Source organism: Balaenoptera borealis (assembly GCF_965194805.1).
Source record: "Balaenoptera borealis genome assembly, chromosome: 10".
NCBI classification, from domain to species: Eukaryota; Metazoa; Chordata; class Mammalia; order Artiodactyla; family Balaenopteridae; genus Balaenoptera; species Balaenoptera borealis.
In genome coordinates, this window is record NC_138874.1 from 2,837,419 (window position 1) to 2,855,372 (window position 17,954).

A 17,954-nucleotide genomic window follows, 5' to 3' on the forward strand; every position below is an offset into this window, starting at 1 on the left:
TCATGAAGCAGTGCCTGACTCATCTCACCCACTTGCTAGCATTGCTGTGGTGGGGGAGGAGGCCATGGGCGGAGACACTGCCGAGTACATTCTCCGCAACTTCTGTGGCATGAGCTGCAGCCTCAACTTCCCTCCCTGCCCCTGGGCAACACCAACGTGTGAGCCCACCCAGAGGGAAAGGAGTGGAAGGCTGTATCTCAGCACAGTGAGCACCGTGGTAAGGCAGAGGTCAGACTGAAGTAGTGTGAGCTGCAGACTGGAAGGTAAGAAAAGAAAGATGAGCATCGGAAATTATTTACAGCAGTGCGGCTATAAAGGGGAAGAGAGAGATTGGAGGCCAACTGGAGAGAGGTAAGTGGATGAGTCACCACTTATTCATTCAAGAAATAGGAAACTATCTTGTATGCGTCAGGCAACAGGACAGGGACCAGGAAGACATTTTCTATCCCTAATGGGAGATAGGATGTACACAATTACTTGATTTTTATAAATTGATCAAACACATTTGTTAAAATAATGAAGAGAGAAAAGTAACACTTCTACCTCTATCTGGGTTTTTTTTTTCTGAAATGGTGTCCGTAACCCTATGTTCAGAGCTTTTCATGGTGCCAATTGACTTTAAAAAAACAGTCTTATCGCCTATTATTTATATGGTACCCACAATATTCAAGCATAAAGTATTACACCAGGGCAGTTAGAAATGTGAATAAAGCAGGGTTTTCCTAGCTAGATTATAAGCTTTCTGAGAGCTCTTCACGATGCTGTATTTACAGCTATCAAAAATAAAGCCACAACTGCTACTTTTAAAAGAATGAAATTAGAACACTCCCTAACACCATACACAAAAATAAACTCAAAATGGATTAAAGACCTAAGTGTAAGTCCAGACACTATAAAACTCTTAGAGGAAAACACAGGCAGAACACTCTATGACATAAATCACAGCAAGATCCTTTCTGACCCACCTCCTAGGGAAATGGAAATAAAAACAAAAATAAACAAATGGGACCTAATGAAACTTAAAAGCTTTTGCACAGCAAAGGAAACCATAAAACAAGATGAAAAGATAATTCTCAGAATGGGAGAAAATATTTGCAAATGAAGCAACTGACAAAGTATTAATCTCCAAAATTTACAAGCAGCTCATGCAGCTCAATGCCAAAAAAACAAACAACCCAATCCAAAAATGGGCAGAAGACCTAAATAGACATTTCTCCAAAGAAGATACACAGATTGCCAACAAACACATGAAAGGATGCTCAACATCACTAATTAGAGAAATGTAAATCAAAACTATAATAAGGTATCACCTCACACAGGTCAGAATGGCCATCATCAAAAAATCTACAAACAATAAATGCTGGAGAAGGTGCGGAGAAAGGGAACCCTCTTGCACTGTTGGTGGGAATGTAAATTGATACAGCCACTATGGAGGTTCCTTAAAAAACTAAAAATAGAACTACCATACAACCCAGCAATCACACTACTGGGCATATACCCTGAGAAAACCATAATTCAAAAAGAGTCATGTACCACAATGTTCATTGCAGCACTATTTACAATAGCCAGGACATGGAATCAACCTAAGTTGTCCATCAACAGATGACTGGATAAAGAAGATGTGGCACATATATACAATGGAATATTACTCAGCCATAAAAAGAAACGAAATTGAGTTATTTGTAGTGAGGTGGATGGACCTAGAGTCTGTCATACAGAGTGAAGTAAGTCAGAAAGAGAAAAACAAATACAGTATGGTAACACATATATACAGAATCTAAGAAAAAAAAAAAAAAAGGGCCATGAAGAACCTAGTGGCAAGACGGGAATAAAGACACAGACCTACTAGAGAATGGACTTGAGGACACGGGGAGGGGGAAGGGTAAGCTGGGACAAAGTGAGAGAGTGTCATGGACATATACACACTACCAAATGTAAAATAGACAGCTAGTGGGAAGCAGCCGCATAGCACAGGGAGATCAGCTCGGTGCTTTGTGACCACCTAGAGGGGTGGGATGGGGAGGGTGGGAGGGAGGGAGATACAAGAGGGAAGAGATATGGGAACATATTGTATATGTGTAGCTGATTCACTTTGTTATAGGGCAGAAGCTAACACACCATTGTGAGGCAATTATACTTCAATAAAGATGTTTAAAAAAAAAAAAAAAGAAAAGTAAGGTGTGATCCTAACATTTACAGCTACATAATGAATGCTTGAAACATGCCTTTTGTTTAATTTCAACAGCTACTTTTATTGCATTGTTTTCTTTGGTTTTGAAGTTTCACATGATGACAATACATATAAAAACTATGTCTAAGTGTTTTATAATACTTCTATTAAAAGTCTGTCATTTATGTTCAATATTCCTTATATGAATATTCTGAATCGAATTCCTCTTAAAAGTGTCAGGAAAAAGGAAAAAAAAAAAAAAGAAGATGTGGCACATAAATACAATGGAATATTACTCAGCCATAAAAAGAAACGAAATTGAGTTATTTGTAGTGAGGTGGATGGACCTAGAGGCTGTCATACAGAGTGAAGTAAGTCAGAAAGAGAAAATCAAATACCATATGCTATCACATATATATCTAAAAATCTAAAAAAAAAAAAATGGTTCTGAAGAACCTAGGGGCAGGACAGGAATAAAGATGCAGACGTAGAGAATGGACATGAGGACATAGGGAGGCGGAAGGGTAAGCTGGGACAAAGTGAGAGAGTGGCATGGACATATATACACTACCAAATGTAAAATAGACAGCTAGTATAGGAAGCAGCCGCATAGCACAGGGAGATCAGCTCGGTGCTCTGTGACCACCTAGAGGGGTGGGATAGGGGAGGGTGGGAGGGAGAAGCAAGAGGGAGGAGATATGGGGATATATGTATACGTATAGATGATTCACTTTGTTATACAACAGAAACTAACACACCATTGTAAAGCAATTATACTCCAATAAAGATGTTAAAAAAATAATAATAATCTAATGGAAGATGAAGACCCTCCGTGAAGTGACAGGGAAAGAGAAAATAGGACTTCACATGATGGTGACTGTTGAGGATTTAAATTGACATGTCCATATTAAATTACTACTAAGCATAAGGTAATATAAATTTCCTTAGCAGTGAAAAGACCAAAACCAATTTCGATTTGAAAAAATAATTCAGATGACAAAAATATAGAATTGTATAATACAATCTGATACTTAATAAATATTGTAATTGCTCTATAAAATAAATAAATAAATAAATAAAGCCAGAGTACTATAAATGTGATTCTTGTAGTGAGGGTACAGTTAAGGATCCTTGGGTTTGTAGAGGAGGGTACAATGGATTCTACACAAGAATTCAGGAAGATCCCTGAAAGAGGTGGTATTTGAACTGGTTGTTAAGAGAGGAGCATTTCATAGGCAGAAAGCTAGTAACCAAAGTCACGGAGGCAGGAAACAGCTTTTGGGGAGGGGGGCACAGAGAGGGGAAATGGCTTAGTAGGACTAGAAAGGTTCTGTGAAAAGTGGTAAATGTATTGATCTCAGCTATCGGCAAGTTCTGCTGAGAAGGTTTATACTTGATCCTACAGGGACTGGAGAGCTGTTTGAAGTTTTCAAGCAAGTGGGGAAGCGTGAGGTTTAGGAAGAAAACTAGGATCCATCCCGAAATCTGCAAAATGATGGCTACTGGAAGCAGGGGTACATGAGATTGGAGCCCACCGCCTGGATGGGGGATGGTGGAGGCTGGGTGAGTTTTTGATCACCAACGGCCTTGGACATGTAAAAGGGAAGTGAAGTTTGTGCGCCAAGTGGCCATAGTCAGGCAGGTATGTTTTGCGTGGAGGTGCGGTGATGACACCAAGGGTTCAAGCCACAGAGGGTGACAATGCCACTGACGTTAGGCACAAAAAAGAAGAGCAAATTCAGGAGAGGATGGGGATGAGAATTCAGCCTGGAGAAGCATCAAAAAAGACAATTTAAGGTGGGAGTGTGAATGAAATTGCTGCCAAGTGGAGAGGCTTCAGGAAGGTCCACATTTAAGGGGAAGAAGAAGAAGAGCCAAAAGAGGAAAATTGAGAGGTGTTTCCTGTAAGATTGGAAATGAGGTTTCAAGGAAGTCAGGAAAACATCTGGATTTCAAGGAAGAGCTCCATGCTGTGGTTTGTTTCATTTACATTATAATCACGCGGTTGTATCTTTTCCCTTTCTCATCCTTTCCCTTTGGAATGGCCTCACAAAATGGGCTTTGCGGCGGTCAGTACTGTATTACGTCTGCGTTCATTATCTTTGCAGCTCTACCACCTGTTTATTCATGAACAGCGCGACTGGCCTAGAGTCATGAGCAATCAGTGACTTCCTTCAGAAACTATCCTCACTGCTGACAACATGACTTAAGGAGCTCCTTGTGTGTTTGTTAGGAAGGCACAGCAAGGGAGGAGAGCTGGATGATTTGTTAACTGGGAGTGAGGTGGGCTTACATTTAGGATTTCCCTAATTCAAGCTTCAGGTTTGTCTCTAGGAGTAATACAGTTTTCACAGCAGTAATAACTACCTCCAAGCAAAAGTACTCTTTTGCCCTTTCGTTTTCATGGCAGGTAGCCAGCTCTACTCGTCAAATGAGTAAATGACATTTTATCTCAGTGTCCCTGTATCGTGTTTTACATGTAAGAATTTTCTATGAATTTCGTATCAAGAGGATAAAATACTTGGCTTCTTTGGGGGAAGTGATGTATTTTCTCCCTTCTAATAATAGGAGATTAAAAAGAAATTATGTTTTCCTTTTTCCTAAATTACCAAGAAATTCAAATCCAAATTGTAACTTCAATCATCTCAAGTGTTGACCAACGTAGGCAGTACCTTATTTTCTTATGTTTATTCATATTTCTTCATTTTTCTTTTTGGAAGCCACCTCAAATCCTTATGATAGAGTCAGAGCAGAAATAAGTGAAATCGTTTTACTGTTAACTAAATGTCCTTCTACACATTGTCTCATCTGTTCATCAGAGCAGTCCATCGAATAGCTGGCATGAGTACTCCCACAAGAGAGACGAAGGAACTGAGCCTGGGTGGAGTTAAGGACCTTCACTTCACCCAGACAAATACCAAATGGGATGTGGACGGCCCCCGGTCTCCTTTCTTTAATGGCGGTAGTCATTTCAGCCTTTCTTGCTCCAACTTTTGTGGGCACCGAGTTGATCTGTAAACAGCATACGGTTGGCTGGGATAGCTCTCGTTCCGACGGGAAACAATCACTGCCGTAACAAACTATTATTCCTTGTAAAGTTTTCTTCTTGATGATAAAACATTCCACGCTTGTATCTCCTACCCAGGTTTTATAACTACCCAGCAGCACATGAAAGAGGCCTCTTTCAGCAAGTATTGTTGATTAAGTCATGAAAATGGAATTGAAGCTCATCCTTCCCCTTCATGTGGTAAGTAACTACTACTATGGGTCGTTCTAATCCTCGCACAATATTCAAAAAGAAATGGAAATACTTCTTGTGTGAACATGGCATAACTTCTAGTATCTAGATCTGTCTTCAGAATGTTTCATAAAAGAGGGGAATTTCAATTTTTTAGTTCAGTTGTGGTTTTTATCAATGCTACATATGTTTTACATGGTTTAGAATTTTAGTCATTTTGATCTACTCATATGTAGACCTACATATGAGTTTTGATCGTTCAATTAACATAATTCTTCTATTCACTTTATAAACACTTTTGAGATTCCTTAGTGAGTGGCATCTGCGCAGAAAACTGACATGTGGACGCTGAAAAGTCATGGCCACATACAAGAAAGATTTCCAAATGCCAGATTGCTGTGCAGTGGTACTTCTCTTCATCCCAGACGCCCTAGTTGGAAGCATCCACCCCTTTGGGCCTGGACACTGACTGTCTTTAATTGGAAAAACCTATTATCACTTTGCAAGTGATTAGAACTGAGTCATCTGAAGCGAGCGAAACTGGCTTTTGAGGAAAGGGCTATATTGTTGAGTTCTCACCAGTGCATTGTGCCTAAAGGACTTAAAATGACTTGAAACAGTTCACTCTCCTCTGCCGACACTCACAAAATCATTTATTTTCACTCTTCGTTGTCTTTTATTTTTCTTTATGGGTTCTAATGCATATTGAAAAGAAAAATTCTGTCTATATGTAGAGATGTGAATATTGCAAAATTACATTTATTCTAATGAATTAGGGATGTGGGCATATTTGAATTTGTGGGAAGGATGAATTATAGATAACTGTTAAACAAATGTGGCTTTATTACTTTAAACTACATATAGCAACTTCAACAAAACATTATAAAACAGAAATCCTTAAGGAGACCTGTTATAATAAATCATATGAACATTTTGTTATTAGCATATAGATTGGGTGTATGTAGGAGCTTGTAAAGTGCCTGAGGTTCACTGAAAATAGCTTATTCTGTGTCTAAAAGTGTACATAAGACTGGAAATAAATGTTTAAAACACCATATGTTATCTACCTATAAATAAAATGTTTGCAAAAGAAAGGTAAACGTCAGCCCAGCTCATGATCAAATTATCAAAAGATTTTAAATTTACTGAAGTCCTAAATTAATGAGATATTACCATGTGTGCATAAATAATCTAAAGAATAAAATTTGCTGATCCTTCTCTCATATGGGTATTTGTGCTAATGAATCAGGATCCTATTTACACGATTAGTCCCCAAAGTAATTGCTTATTTGAAGAAGTTCTGTCTTATGGGCTTTCAGTTAATTAAATCCATTTGCATTTTATGCACACATTTTAAATTCTCAAGTCCCGTTTTTCATAAGCCAGATTCAAATATGTTCATGTGATAATACCTCTCATTAAGGCATTAGTCTTTCATTTTTAAAGGAACTTTCAGAATAGCCATATGCATAAAATGTTTATTAATGAAATCCAATCAATATTTTAGAGAAGTCAACCAATTAAATGTTTTCTTACTTTAAATTTTCCTATTTGTAATGGTGATTGCCATGCTGAATATACCTTCAATTTCTAATTTTTCGGTTAGTTTCATTTATTCAGGTTTTTTTCCCTGCTTTCGTTCTGCATGGCAGTTTTTAACTTCTAATAATGCCATGGGATTATAAGCATCCCTTTCCTAAAGAGTCGCTTTTTCAAAGTATGTGCATATTAACTGACTGATCTTGCCAACCCAACTGGGAGATCACTAAAGTATAGAGAAAAACTTTTCTAATACTGAAGAACAAAGTATAGTCATTCACAAAGTTAGGTACATTTTAAAAGGCATAGTTTGCTTAAGGTTTTCAAATATTTGAGAAGTTGGGAATTAAAGTACACAAGTGATAAAAAAAAAAAAAATTGTAAATGCCTTCATTAGATCCAAACTATAGTAATCTCGCGGTGCTACCCTAGCTTGGAAGCTTGAAAAAGCTACTGAAGTTAGGAGAGCAGAAGCAGAAGAAGGACAGGTGAGATGAAGGGAGGGACCAGGAAGAGCCACAGGACGCACACAGTGGACCCAGGGTCTAAAATTAAAGAACGTGGCAAGGTCAGATGCTGGGAAAGGCACAAAGGGGCACAATATGGAAAGCAGATCTGAAATCCCGGTTTTGTTTGTTTGCTTTTGGCCGCACCTCACAGTTTGTGGGATCTTAGTTCCCCAACGAGGGGTCGAAGCCATGCCCTCACAATCCCTCAGCAATGAAAGCGCAGAGTCCTAACCGCTGGACTGCCAGGGAATTCCTAAAATCCTGGTGTTAAATCTTGCCTCAGTGACCTATTTCTAGGTGCTTATTAGATGTTTATCTAGTTTACTGTTTATCTAGGTTTATTAATTCCTCTTTGCAAAGAAGACGTAAAATGCAGAATCTGGATATAGGTTCCAATTCCAGCCTAAGATTATATCTGAATTTAAAAAATGGGTAGAAATATTGTAGAAAAAAGGAAGAAAGAAATGATATCCTACAATCAGAATATGACAGTTATTTTGTCCTGTTTAGCAATATTGGTCAATAATGTAATTTTGTTGTCATCTTAACATGGGATTATACTATAGGTATTAAAAGGAAAACAATTTTTGATACCCTGAAAAACTTATACACTTTACAATAAAATAAACAAATTTCATTCAATTAAATCTTACTGATTCATTTAAGCAATGATCTATGTTAAGTTTAATACCAATAGTCTCCTCAGAAGATAACATTTTCTTTGTAGCTGGAATTGCCCTAAGGAAGGACTTCTTCTCATTTAGAGAAAGTAGGAATAAAGCACTTGTATTACCATTTGTATAGATTTTTGACACTGAATAAAATATTAGTGTTTAGTGTAATATTGATTCTCAACGTAATACTCCTCCATAATGGCATGCTAATTGGTTAGAATTAAATCAGATTCAAAAACCCTGAGAACAGACCATCTAACACTTGTAATTTTTTTTCATTAGTTTTCAGAATTCCAATTAAAATGGAATTAATCTGTCAAATAAAAGACCATGATATAATAGAAATTCTGTGTACTATGTCTTGTGCACCCTCTCTTCCTTCCCACTGCTCCACCCCATGATGAAATATAAGAGTGAAGAGGGTAGGAAAAAGGGCACTCCTTCACTTATGAGTTTCAACCATGGAATAACAGCATTCAAGAGGCAGGTGATCTATGTGCATTCCATCTCTGTAACTTACTAACTGTGAGACCTCAGGCATTTACTTCACTCTCCTGGAGCCACAGTTTCCTCAACAGTAATATTACTAATCTAATAGTACTGACCTCCCTCGAGTTGTTGAGGAAGTAAAACAGAGGTTCTCTCTCAACTGGGGGCGATTTTGCCCTCCCAGGAGACGTTCGGCAATGTCTGGAGATAGTTTGGGCTGTGACAACTGGAGGGGGTGGGTGCGCCACTGGCAGCTGGGGAGTAGAGGCCAGGGATGTTTCAGTTCTTCTTAAGATGCACAGGACAACCCTCCCCACTCCAAAAAGTCATCCAGCCCAAAAGGTCGGTAGTACCAAGACTGAGAAAGCCCGGAGCAAAGTGAAGTGGTGTACGCAATGAGCACAGCGTGTGACACACAACAGGCCCACAGTAAATATTAGTATCATTACATTGTTATTGTTGTCATTATTTATTTGAGAAGGAACTCCAAGTAACCTGCCTGGTATCAGGACTGAATAAGCAATTCGGGAAGCCCATCCCAGCACAGTCAGTCGTGCCTGTCAGCTACGTCATCTACTCGGGGTGGCCAATTTTTAGGGACAGACTGACCCACTTAATACTTGACTAGTGTAGCAGGCTCATAAATAGGATCATACCAAAGTTCAAGGGCTATCATTTAATTTTTACCTTCTTAGAAATTCGAAGGAAATAGGAAAGACAAATAATAACTTACAGTAACAGGTGACTTTTACTTTTTAACTTATGCTGTTAGGAATGGCTCAGGAGTCTCCTGACGATCATTTACTTTATAAAATAAACTGATGTTCGGACAAATGGCTAGGAAATATGGTCTTCTGATTAATATAAGATCCTGATTAACTGTTTATATGGTACATGAACATTATCAATTTCAAAACCAGTTGAACGCAACCATATAGCTTTAGCTTTGAGGGTGGGGAAACTCTTCTTAATGCAAGATTATTTAGGTCAAAAAGACTTGAGTTTGAATTTCAGCTTTATAACCATCAAGCTGTGTGACTTTGAATAATTTGCCTAACTTCTCTGAGCTCAGTTTCCTCATCTGTTTAATAGGCATAAAATTACCTCATAGGATTGTTGAGGAAATTAAATAAGATATCCAGCATTTGATGTATATTAGCAGTGAATAAATGGTAGCAGTTATTATTTTCATTATTATTATTTCTTCTGGGAACCTTGCATTGCTTTGCACGGCCATCAGTTCTCATTCTAAAGAATGATAACTATGATATATAGGTACTTTTTTTAATTAACAGAGGAAGCTCAAATTATTTCCATTACCTCAATAAACAAAATCTTAGACTTGCTTCAATAAAACTGATTTAAGATGAAAAAAGAAAACATACATATTATACATGGAATTTTCCAGTGAGAATATTTTTAAGGAAACAGTGGATTTCCTAAATTAAAGAACAAATGATGTGCACATCTTTCTCTCATATTTTAATACAGTTGATAATCTACTTTTTAATTAGCCACCTAATTATAATTCAATAGAAATTTCCCTAGGTGAATGTAGTAACCTACTTCAGAGGGAGAAATGGTGATGTGAGTAGCTGATCCTACTGTGAATTTTGACACTTTTTCAGGTCCAATTTGTTCCAAACCCAAACCACCCAGGAGAAATGGGGAGAGCTCTGCTGCATAACCTAATAATTCAGACTGCCAGGAAGGGTGACTATAAGCTGAATTCACCTTTCGTCAGTATTTTCATTTCTCCATTTCTTTGTTCCCTGAAGCAGACTCAACTATTTTTTTTCTTCCCATCATTCGTATGTTTTAAATTTGAAAATAAAAACACAATTAATCCAAATTATGGCTTCCTTCATTTTTCTTGCTGGTTTGTATTCTCCTTAACTCTTCAAGTTTCCACAGCTTCCAACTGAAAGGTCTTGATTTCTTTTGTTTTTTTCTTTTTTTGGGTTTCCAGGACCAAAAGGTACTTGAGGAGACAATTTCAACATCATAACCGGCATCTGTTTGATTCCACAACCCAGACCCTGTGTTAAGGAAGGATATTTTTTTTTTAATCTATTCCTTAGCAATAGATATTCAAAGTTCCCAAGCCTTAAAATTTTATCATTGGTTATTCATCAACTTAGTTTAAAATGTTTTCAGACTTAACATTTGGTGCTGAGGAAATGGATTGCTTTATTGAACTCTCTCTTCCAACCAGTTTTAGCTTTGTGTAGTTACAACTTCAGGGTCTTTGCATATAACTCTGAACTATTGTCTCCCAATTCCTGGCTCATATTCATTAAATTTATGCAGAGAGGAGAGCTGAACTTTTCATTTTAATTATCTCCTTGCTTCCACCCTTGCACCCTACCATCTATTTTCTTTTCTTTTCTTTCTTAATTTTTATTTTATATTGGAGCGGAGCTGATTAACAGTGTTGTGTTAGTTTCAGGTGTACTGCAAAGTGATTGAGTTATACATATACATGTATCTATTCTTTTTCAAATTCTTTTCCCATTTAGGTTATTACAGAATATTGAGCAGCGTTCCCTGTGCTATACAGTAGGCCCTTGTTGGTTATCTATTTTTTAAGTATAGCAGTCTGTACATGCCAATCCCAAACTCCCAATCTGTCAATAAAGTATAAGTCAGGTCATTTTGTTCCCTGACTCAAAACTCTCCAGTGGTTCCCTGTTACAATCAGAGTAAAAGCTAGAGCCTAACAATGGTCCTCAGGCCATCTATGTTTCAGCCCACCCTGACCACTCTCTCCTCCTGCCCCCATCCCCACACTTACTCCACTCCAATCACTACAGCTCGCTACAGTTCTGCCAGCACAGCAGGCATGTTCCTGCCTCAGGGCCTTTGCACATGCTATGTCCCATGTGGGACACTCTTCCCAGGGAATCCACATGAACTGCTCTCTTATCTCCTTCAAGTCTTCCCTCAAATGTCAACTTCTCAGTAAGATCTTCACTAACCACCCTTCTAAAAATGCAACCCCTTCCCACCAATTCCTATTTTCCTCCCCTGATGTGTTTCTCACCATGATAATCGCCACCATGTGATAAATTATATAACTGACTCATTTATTGCTCATTTATTTATTGTCTGTCTCCCTCCACTAGAAGGTAAGCTCTATGCGGGCAGTGATTTTGGTTAGTTTTGGCTGGTATCAGGCACTTGATATTAGTTAACTTGAACTGAAGTAGAATTGTTGCCTTACTGACCTTATTTTGTTTCCCTCAAAGCCTTAATTTTGCCTCCCTGGTTTTTTATTCTGGTGCTCTGCCCTTATGATAGTTCCTTTAGGAAAACTTCAATGCCCCTAACCCCGAGTTGGATTTAGGAAATGGAGGAAACGGTTTCACTGTGTTTCCTTTTGATCTCTGATAAGCTTCAACTGGGATAAGTATGCATTTTAGCCATGTTCCTTTCCCTGTTACTTTTCCTATTAGACAACGAGACTGTTATCAGCAAAAGGGTAAACTGACTGGGATAGATTAGATTCCTAATCAGAACACTCCTGGGTGAATCCTGATGCAAAAAAGAGATACTGATGAAAATGCCAAGTGCTCAAAATAGTTAAATGAAAGAAAATGTGAGGGTTATTTTCCTTTGGACCTAGGTAGACTTTTTCTAGCACACACATTCCTAGCATAAATATTAGAGCCTTAAACCTGATTCGAGCAAATACATACCTCCTGATGACAAGAAAGCCATAAATATAGTTCATGACCAAAGATTAGTCGCTGTGTATCATTGCTGATGACACACGATACATAGGGGAGATTTGGCAATATTTCAGATTTCTCCAGTCAGCCATTTGTCATTTCATAGTGGAAGATGAGGAGGTATTTCTGTATTAACGGCCGCTATAAAAAGGAGGTGAGTGAAGAAATGCCTGATGTGTTTTATCATTGAGAGTCAAAGCGACACTTGACAATGTTAAAAATGTGCTGAATGGATTACAGGTTTTGTACAAGCTGCTCTTCTAAATAATAAGATTCCATTAAAAAAGAAGAAGAAAAGGTAGAAGAGTGAGGGAAATATGTTTTATATTGCTTAGTTCTCCCTTGTGCCCTTGAACGACATTTCTGAACTTGAGCTGAGAAACAGGAGCTTGATTTATCTCTCAAGCCTGTAACGTTTTGAGCAGCATGATATCCTTGAAACCCTGCTGCTTCAGGCCACGCTGCTGAAGCACAGAACGTTTGCATCTCAGATGAGTTCGATGCAATATGCAGAGACCCGACGTACCCCCCCGCTAATTTAACATTGCTTCCCGATTTCAGTCCATAATTTGGAATAAACCAAGCCACAGAGCATGTTCATCACTTCCACCTGATTGAAAAATTCACACCGATGTCCCCTTCGTAACTGCTATGTCTACGCAAGTGAAAGACCTAAGACCCTTCGGGAAAGAACTTTAAAAATGGGATTGGGGATGTGAACAGCCAAGAACTTTGTCTCAGAAATGTTGGGACTGAAAAGTTTCTAACATGACCAGTAACTTCTGCGATGCTCTGCAGAATTCCAAAGACACCAATAAAAATTAAATAAAAAGCCTCAGCTTGGTTATGTGTATACTTCGATAGGCAAAGAGATATATTTAAGGCAGAATGTGTTGAATCTGAATTAGTACAAATATTATTAATTTAATGTTCATACTGTATTTTATGGTTTATAGACTGCTTAGCAATAATTTCATATATTTTCCCTCACAGCACCACTGTAAAATATATCAGCAGTTTTTTTCCCCATTTTATAGATGAGGCAACCTTTAATAAGTGATCTATTTCTTTCCTGTGCATACTGGTTAACTGGTAAATGATTAATTTATGTCTACATGAACTTCACCGTGCAGAGTATTTATTTTAGTGTGAGTTGGTATATATTTTACCCTCCAAGCATTACAGTATCCAGTTATATATGCATGTTTTAAAGGCAGTAAAGCAGCCACCAGTAGTTAAGCAACATTAAGTCAGAGACTTTAAATCCACCGTAAATTCTGCATTAGGGTATTTAAATCAACCATCCCCCTTTCTCCCCTCTCTGGTCCGTGTGGGTCATAAATGCTCCTTCTACAAAATGACCACGTGGCACCTGTCCAGTGACAGCGAAAAGATATGCTGAGATTTTCAGAGTTTAAAATCTTAACTGTAAAATAAAGAACCTAAAGGCTTATAACTACACCTGGCAAGAGTGGAAGAGCAAGCAGATCTGATCAGTGACTTCTGCCCACGGAATAACTGTGACTGTGTGCCTTCTATCTGGCTCTCTTCCTTCTGCCTTCTTTATTTTTCTGCCTTCATTTCTTCCTTTCCTCTTCTTTATCAATTTTTTCCATCAGTGCGATGACGGTTGTGGCTGCTTGTACAGACAAGAAACTCATCACACCTAAGTGATATATTAAAGGTTTAATAGAAAGGGAAACATCTCTGGCAACACTATCGTTTGCATTATTTCTCCGTAATGCACTCTACTATGCTATCCCTGTAACTGCCCCCTCAACATGTGCAGCACTTACAGTCCAAGGTTCTCAAAAAGCTTCCTAAGCACTGACTCAGCTAGACCCCTCTACTATCATTTCGCCGTGCTTATCTTATAATTTAGAGGACAAAGCACCACAAAGTTCAGTCATTTGATCGTAAGTCAAAAATTAATTAATTAGAAATGTGCTTTCTTCTCATGATAATTTATAGTATGTAATTCTCCTTCACTTATTGATCTCAGGACTCTTATATTTAGCCAATAAAACTAAGAGTCTAAAAAATTCCTTGCAGAGGGTCCCTGCCCTAATTTCACATGCAAAAGTTTCTGATAAAGCGTAACTACTGGCATGTTAGCTGTCAAAGGCAGATGATTCACAACACATCGTGTGTGCTGGGTATTTAAACTCTTCCCAGAAATTGTCTCTTTCAAAATTAAAATGTATTTTTTTTATAAATTTATTTATTTTATTTATTTGTTTTTGGCTGTGCTGGGTCTTCGCTGCTGTGTGTGGGCTTTCTCTAGTTGCAGCGAACGGGGGCTACTCTTTGTTGCAGTGCATGGGCTTCTCGTTGCAGTGGCTTCTCATTGCGGAGCACGGGCTCTAGGCACGCGGGCTTCAGTAGTTGCGGCACGCAGGCTCAGTAGTTGTGGTGCACGGGCTTAGCTGCTCCACGGCATGTGGGATCTTCCCAGACCAGGGCTCGAAGCCGTGTCCCCTGCACTAGCAGGCAGATTCTCAACCACTGCTCCACCACGGAAGCCCCTAAAATGTATTTTTGAAACTAAGAGAGCACCTGAAGATTCAGGAAGTGCTATGATATGAATTTTATACAAGTATTTTTATTATTAAAAATGTTGTACCTACTGAAATATAAACTCCATTACATCAGATCTACCAGTAAGACAATTTATTATGAAGTAATATTTTTTAATTTGTGTCATTCGTTATGGGATCTATTGTACAGTACCTACTTAATCAAGGCATAGAAGTTTTGAAAATGAATTTTTTTTAAAAAAACAGGAGCATTACTACAGAGGAATGTCATTGAAATATAATCCCCATGCTACTTGCTTAGAGATCAGTTACAAAAGGAATCAGCACCTCAGTGTGCAGGTTTCTAACTCAGACTTAGATATAGTTGACCTTTAAATGGACACTGTGGATTACTTTCATATAATGAAGACAGAGACAGAAATTGGGAGGTTTTAGCCATCTTACTCTGCTATAAAAATGGAAAAAATACACATATAATTAAAAGAAACATTTCAAAATATGGGAGCAATATACGGAGTATACAAATTTCAACCTTCTAAAAATCCCTCCAACTAATAAAATACCCAAATGAAATGCCATTATAGCTTCCCTCATATACTGCAGTTCCAATACCTAATACCACAAGGCTTTTTCCAGTCCAAGACTTTTTATTTATTTATTTATTTTTGGCTGCATTGGGTCTTCGTTGCTGTGCGCGGGCTTTCTCTAGTTGCGGTGAGCGGGGGCTACTCTTTGCTGCAGTGCGTGGGCTTCTCATTGCGGTGGCTTCTCTTGTTGTGGAGCACGGGCTCTGGGCACGCAGGCTTCAGTAGTTGTGGCACGCAGGCTCAGTAGTTGTGGCTCGTGGGCTCTAGAGCTCAGCCTCAATAGTTGTGGCGCACGGGCTTAGCTGCTCCGCGGCATGTGGGATCTTCCCTGACCAGGGCTCGAACCCGTGTCCCCTGCATTGGCAGGCAGATTCTTAACCACTGTGCCACCAGGGAAGCCTCCAAGACTTTTTCGACAGCAGTTATTCTTCCCATTTACATTTATTTGACCCATATTGCCACTTCTAAATTGGACGTATCATTTTCCTTTGAGAACTGCATGTCCTTACACAGCCTTGCAGGAGAACCGTGAATTTACGCCACTTTCTGGTTCAACAATGGACTAAATGGGCAGAGAGCCAGGGAAGACTCCCTTACACTTGCTCACCTCCACCACCCCTCACAGAACATGAGACACGAGTGTGCGCCCCATTATTGTCAATGTTGAACTGGGCTGGATTCCCAGGTTCTCAGTCTTGTAACCCCAGGACCCACTATTATGGTATTTCTGTTTTCACTGATTGTCATCTTTTTATATAATTCTCTTAGCTTCTGTGAAAAAGAACCATTTCGAGGAAGGATTCTTATATGGAAAAACTGAAAAATAATGTTCATGCTGAGTAAAAACACTGTGTTCCTTTTCAAAAAGAGAACTTACCAAGTATTCATGATTTTTCGGAAGTGCATTTGGAGAAGTTGCTGAAACTTAATCTTGGTTCCAGATAAAGTCAGCCCAGCATTTATACACTTATTACCTAGCATTTCCATGCAAGGTAATAAACGGTATTTCAGCCTAAAATTTCAGCTTTAGTGTACACTGAACTTAAAAACTCTTACAAGGAAACATTCTTGTCCATCAGAAGTTGGTACTGAAAAAGGAAATTCAAAGCAGCAAATATGGGCAGGGCCTTTCCAGCACCAAAAGGGCAAGAAGATCCCGGCCCAAGAACATGGGTGTCTAGACCATGTGGCAAATGTATCCCCCTAGAGAGAGAAAAATCCATTAGGTTTCCATGGCTTTGAATCATCAGCCATTTACACCTTCCAACTTATTCCCCTGGTTCTGAACTCAGATTCACGTGGTAACCAGTTCATTGATTATAATTCTTCTTCACATATATTTATATCTACATCTATATCTGTACCTACAGGGAGAAAATACAGCAGTCAATATAACTCATTAGCTTGACAGATATATTTCTTACTGTAAAGTAATATATTGACATTCTGCTGTAAAAAGCTTTTTAATTAATGTGAGTATTGTCAATGACCTCATTTTAAAGTCATGTAACGCTTGGCCACACATACAGAGGTAGAAGTTCCACTTCTGGAACTTGAGGCTAGAGGGAGACAGACACTTCTCATCTCATATATTTGCTTATAAAATACAGCCACTGCCATACATACTATCACAATGCCTTCCCCACCCCACAGGAAAGGGAACTAATGCTTGTAAGAAATGACAGCGAGTCTAACGCTGTCCTTAGAGAAATAAAGTTCCTCGTGCAGGTTCACCCAGCCAGTAGGTAATAGAGGTGAGAATAAAACTCGGGTCTGGGACTTCCCTGGTGGTGCAGTGGTTAAGAATCCGCCTGCCAATGTAGGGGACACGGGTTCGAGCCCTGGTCTGAAAAGATGCCGCGGGGCAACTAAGCCCGTGCGCCACAACTACTGAGCCTGCACTCTAGAGCCTGTGAGCCACAACTACTGAGCCTGCGTGCCACAACTACTGAAGCCCACACTCCTAGGGCCCGTGCTCCACAAGAGAAGCCACCGCAATGAGAAGCACGCGCATCGTAACGAAGAGTAGCCCCCACTCACCGCAACTAGAGAAAGCCCGCGCGCGGCAATGAAGACCCAACACAGCCAAAAAAAAAAAAAAAAAAAACAACTCGGGTCTGACAGATGTCCTTTCAACTAAACTTATGTCTTTACTTACCTTCTACTACTAGCAACAAGTTCCCTGTCTGCTGGAGAATGAACACTGGTCCTATGGGCTATTTCTTCTAAACAACTCTAAACCCAGATCTCACCCAAGAAGTGAGTGTTCTGTAAGTCAGGGGTCCCCAGCCCCTGGGCCATGGAACCAGGCCGCACAGCAGGAGGTGAGCGGTGGGCAAGCGAGCGAAGCTTCATCTGTATTCACAGCCTCTCCCCATCGCTCGCATTACTACCTGAGCTCCGCCTCCTCTCAGATCAGCAGTGGCATTAGATTCTCATAGGAGCGCGAACCCTACTGTGAAGTGCGCATGCGAGGGATC

At 39.2% G+C, this 17,954-nt stretch overlaps 1 long non-coding RNA gene across 1 annotated transcript in view; it reads left to right on the top strand.

Moving 5' to 3' along the window:
* Nucleotides 1–17,573, top strand: part of LOC309635818 — a 55,052-nt gene extending 37,479 nt beyond the window's left edge. The window contains exon 3 of the long non-coding RNA XR_014249040.1: nt 5,316–17,573. This is a non-coding gene — a long non-coding RNA (uncharacterized lncRNA). The remainder of the gene's footprint in view (nt 1–5,315) is intronic.
* Nucleotides 17,574–17,954: the final 381 nt, after the last annotated feature.